At 39.8% G+C, this 4767-nt stretch overlaps 1 long non-coding RNA gene across 1 annotated transcript; it reads left to right on the top strand.

The window, feature by feature from the left end:
- The first annotated feature begins 1075 nt into the window (after positions 1–1075).
- Positions 1076–4456, top strand: LOC120042405. The gene is made up of 4 exons (XR_005476098.1): positions 1076–1193; positions 3557–3719; positions 4048–4240; positions 4408–4456. It is a non-coding gene; the product is annotated as an uncharacterized LOC120042405 (long non-coding RNA).
- The last annotated feature ends 311 nt before the right edge of the window (positions 4457–4767 follow it).

The following is a 4767-nucleotide window of genomic DNA, read 5'->3' as shown; positions in this document are numbered from 1 at the left end:
TGGTGACACGTCCCCTATATGACTATCTCTGTCCCCACGTTGTGATTCCCCTCCCCCACTCCACTTTACCGCGCAGAGCCAGAGAGGGAAAATCACTTTCATCTGGAGAAGCTCGTCCGTTAACACGGGGCGGCCCATCTGCAGGTCCCCGCTGTTCCTAAAAGAAAGGTGAGCAATATCATATTTTCAACAATTGAAATGATATGGAAAGTTATTTTCATGCTGTAGTACAATTCCACCACCATAAATCGTTGTATTGGTTTATGAACTATGTTAGCCTAGTTAGCTTGTTTGTTGCTAGTGCTAATGTTCGCTCACTATCTAGCTAATGCACTAGTGAGCCAATTTTGTTGACATTTGGGCGGGTAGCTTGATTAGTTAACATAACTGTTGATAAAGAGACTGATATTTTATGGCTATTTCAGTCAATTCTATCAGTGTGGTTATAAGTAACATGCATAGACAGCTAAATGGGACACGTGATCCCCATAGATGAACTTGAGTAGGTAGCAGTTTGATAACATTAGATGGTGTTAGTTTAGCGAGCTAAAGTTGGCTGGCTGGAAACCAGGTGTTGTGCACCCCACCTTGCATCTCATAGCAGAGTGGAAGAGGGAAAGTCACAGATGGAATTTTTTGCTGCTTCTAACGTGCTTGTTTTGTAGTCATCTAACAAACATACATTATGTCTCTTATAAATTGTAGGTTAAGCCATGAATGTTGATTGTCTGACAGCCTTGGTATATAGTTAAGCAGTAAAGCAAAAGGAAAGGTTGAGGACTGTTCTTACGTAAGAGGCAACGCGGAGTGCCTGCCTGGTTACAGCCCTTAGCCTTGGTATATTGGCCATACACCATAAACCCCCGAGGTGCCTTATTTCTTAAATATACCACAGTTTCAGCCAATCAACATCCAGGACCCAAACTACCCAGTTTATAATGTCTGCTTTATTCCACAGATTAAGGATTTGAGTTGGCCTGACGGAGAGATCTTCCAGGCGGCTCCGGCCCATGGAGGATTTGAGTTGGCCTGACGGAGAGATCTTCCAGGCGGCTCCGGCCCATGGAGGATTTGAGTTGGCCTGACGGAGAGATCTTCCAGGCGGCTCCGGCCCATGGAGGATGCAGAGCATCACATCAGATCAAACATTGATAAACCAGTACTTTACCAGCGTTTTATCAATATCTTTAAAGGTAAGGTGAAGATTGAATATATTTCTGACAGTCCTAAATATGACAGCTATGAATTAGATGAATCAGATGTACATTTTAGAGGTTAGGGGGTGCTGTTTTCACTTTGGGGGAAAATCGTTCCCAATTTAAACGGCCTCGTACTCAATTCTTGCTCGTACAATATGCATATTATTATTACTATTGGATAGAAAACACTCTCTAGTTTCTAAAACCGTTTGAATTTTGTCTGTGGGTAAAACACAACTCATTTGGCAGCACACTTTGTGACCAGGAAGTGGAAAGTCTGAAATCTATGTTCTGTTCAAGTGACTGCCTATAAATGGGCATGATACGTATGACTATACGTGCACGTCATACACCTTCACCCGGATGTCAAGAGGAAGTGAGAGGAAAAATGAGTTGATTATCTCTGTCTGACGTTGAATGAGCCCTCTTGGAACAACGTGTCCTCCATTTTCTGTTGTCTGCAACGCGCGTGGAGGAACCTGTTATTGCCTACTGGAAACCTGCCGTTATGGATGAATATGATCTCCGGCTCTGATTTTATTTGATACATCTTACAATATCATCCTAAAGTATGTTTTTTCAATATAGTTTCATTAGATTATTGAAATTTATTCGGGACTTTAGGCGTGTTGCGTTGTTTGACTTTGTTGACGTTGGAGAGCTTAGCGCCGCATGGCCAGTGTGCTTGCTAATTCAAGAGGGAAAAAGAACGTTCTGAATCCAAAACAACGACGGTTCTGGACAAAGGACCCCTTCTACAACATTCTGATAGAAGATCAGCAAAAGTAGGAACCATTTTGTGATGCTATTTCATATATATCTGTCGAACTGTGTACTATTAGCTTTGCGCTCAGGTTTTGGTTATTCCCTTACCATAACTAAGTCTTATGTCGTAATGAAGATATTTTTAGAATTCTAACACTGCGATTGCATTAAGAACTAATGGATCTATCGTTTCCTATACAACATGTATTTTTTTGTAATGTTTATGAATAGCTATTTTGTCAGAATAGGTGAGAGTCTAATAGAAATATCCGCACATTCTGGGAAAAAGATGCTACGTTAGCACGTTATGCTACGTTATGCTACGTTGTATAACCACGGATTTCAGCTCTAAATATGCACATTTTCGAACAAAACATAAGTGTATGTATAACCTGATGTTATAGGACTGTCATCTGAGGAAGGTTTATGAAGGTTAGTGAAATTTAATATCTTTTGCTGGTTTATTCGCTAACGCTAACGTGCCTATTGCTATCGCTAACGTGCCTTGATGAATGAATGCGGTAGTGTGGTAGGCTATTGTAGTAAGCTAATATAATGCTATATTGTGTTTTCGCTGTAAAACACTTAACAAATCGGAAATATTGGCTGTATTCACAAGATCTTTGTCTTTCATTTGCTATACACCATGTATTTTTCAGAAATGTTTTATGATGAGTAATTAGGTATTTGACATTGGTGTCTGTAATTATTCTGGCTGCTTTCGGTGCAATTTCTGATTGTAGCTGCAATGTAAACTATGATTTATACCTGAAATATGCACATTTTTCGAACAAAACATAGATTTATTGTGTAACATGTTATAAGACTGTCATCTGATTAAGTTGTTTCTTGGTTTCTTTGGTTTGTTCTAGGTTAGTTTGGTTGATTTTGTGCATGCTACCTGTGCTGTGAAAAATGTCTGTGCTTTTTTTCTATTTGTTGGTGAGCTAACATAAATATATATTGTGTTTTCCCTGTAAAACATTTAAAAAATTGGACGTGTTGGCTGGATTCACAAGATGTGTGTCTTTAATTTGCTGTATTGGACTTGTTAATGTGTGAAAGTTAAATATTTCAAAAAAATATCTTTTGAATTTCGCGCTCTGGCTTTTCAGTGGAATGTGGGAGGAGTTCCGCTAGCGGAACGGGGGGGTGAGACAGGTTAAAGGAATAGTTTGCCATGTCTTTGTATTATGGTCATAGGATTCTTAAAGGTCCACTACAGTCACACGATGCTCCATCTGAAATCTCCTTCCACCTGAAAAGGCCCACCTTGAAAACGAATCATTGGTTTAGAAGACAAAGTAAGAGTGACAACTGAATCTAGCCTCTTGAAAGACAGAGCAGCGCATCCCCCTCCCTAAACCCCCTGGTGCACACCTGAACCTCATTTTGATTGGCAGTGATATGTGTGAGATCACTTTTAGACAGTGTGAGGTCATTTTATGAGAACAGTTGTTTTTGGAGAAGCTTGGCAAGTTGAATGGGGTGATCATGTGACCGGAGTGGACCTCCAGACAGTGATTATTCTCTGTAATAATTGACAAGCACAATGCAATATCTCCTAATGTTTGTATTTTGTGTCTGCTAAGGACGGGGAGTTTTTGCCACTGAATTCATATCCAAAGGAGACTTTGTTGTGGAGTACCGAGGTGAACTGCTTACACAACAGGAGGGCGAGGTCCGAGCTGATCAGTACAATGATTCTGCAAAGGTGTTTCTTTTCGATTTCCAATGGAAAGGAAGAACATGGTGGTAAGTAGGATTGATGAGAACAAAATAAACATATTAATGCCTTTTGAGATCTAAAAAAAGCAACAACATTCAAATGGAGACAGACATTTAAATGGTTGGTGGCACAATATGCACTGTTGGCCTATCTCAGGCCCAGATCCTAATTTGACCTTGTCCCTGACCTAAACAGTAAGGAACAATATTAGTCTTCAAACCAACTGGTTCGCTATCAGAGCATCTGCACTCCTTTGTTAAACAACAGTTAGGGACTTTTCTGCCCCTTTTCTGGAATAGAAACCCTGTGCTGCAATATCTTCATTAAACTGTGACATGTTATGTTTCTATGCAGCATTGATGCATCTGAAGAAGACTCCTCCCTTGGGAGACTCGTTAATGATGATCACTAAAGACTCAATCTCAAAATGAAGGCCATACAAGCAAACGATGAGCCACACTTGTGCCTCTTCGCGACTCGAGATATTGCAGCTGGCGAAGAGTTGACTTATAGTTACGGTGATTCAGACTGGCCATGGAGAACACAGGTGAGGAACTTTTTAAGATGCTAGATGAAATTACCACCCATCTTGGAAGAGCCGGGAGGATGAGCAATTCACTACCCTGTCATGCAATATGTTGTGATGCAGACAGTGTCTCTTAACTACTAAGATGTAATTGATGTCTAATTGTTGTCTTGGTTCACTTAATTCAGGTCATCAAAACTGAATTGTCGTCCAGCCCAAAACCTGGTAAGAACTTTACTAAAGTCATAGATCAATATGAGTTTTTTTTTCTTCTATTATCACATTTACTATTTCACTTTCACAAATACACATTTATAGTCTAACATCAATTGCACTCGAATGCAGTGCACTTGTTACATACATCAAAAGTTAATATACAAATATACAATACATTGAAATATATGAAATAAAAACCTTATCAATAAGAACTCAGTAGTTAGGCTCTTGTGGGCTCATTTAGTAGCCCAACTAATGAGGGATTTGCTCTTCTCCTGAAAAGTTCAGTCCTGCATCTGACCAGAATAGGATGTTCAAAACTAAACGCTACA

This window comes from Salvelinus namaycush, unplaced genomic scaffold, assembly GCF_016432855.1.
Source record: "Salvelinus namaycush isolate Seneca unplaced genomic scaffold, SaNama_1.0 Scaffold675, whole genome shotgun sequence".
In the NCBI taxonomy this organism is placed as follows: domain Eukaryota; kingdom Metazoa; phylum Chordata; class Actinopteri; order Salmoniformes; family Salmonidae; genus Salvelinus; species Salvelinus namaycush.
Note: the sequence above shows the minus strand (reverse complement) of the source record. Positions and strands in the feature narration are given on the sequence as shown.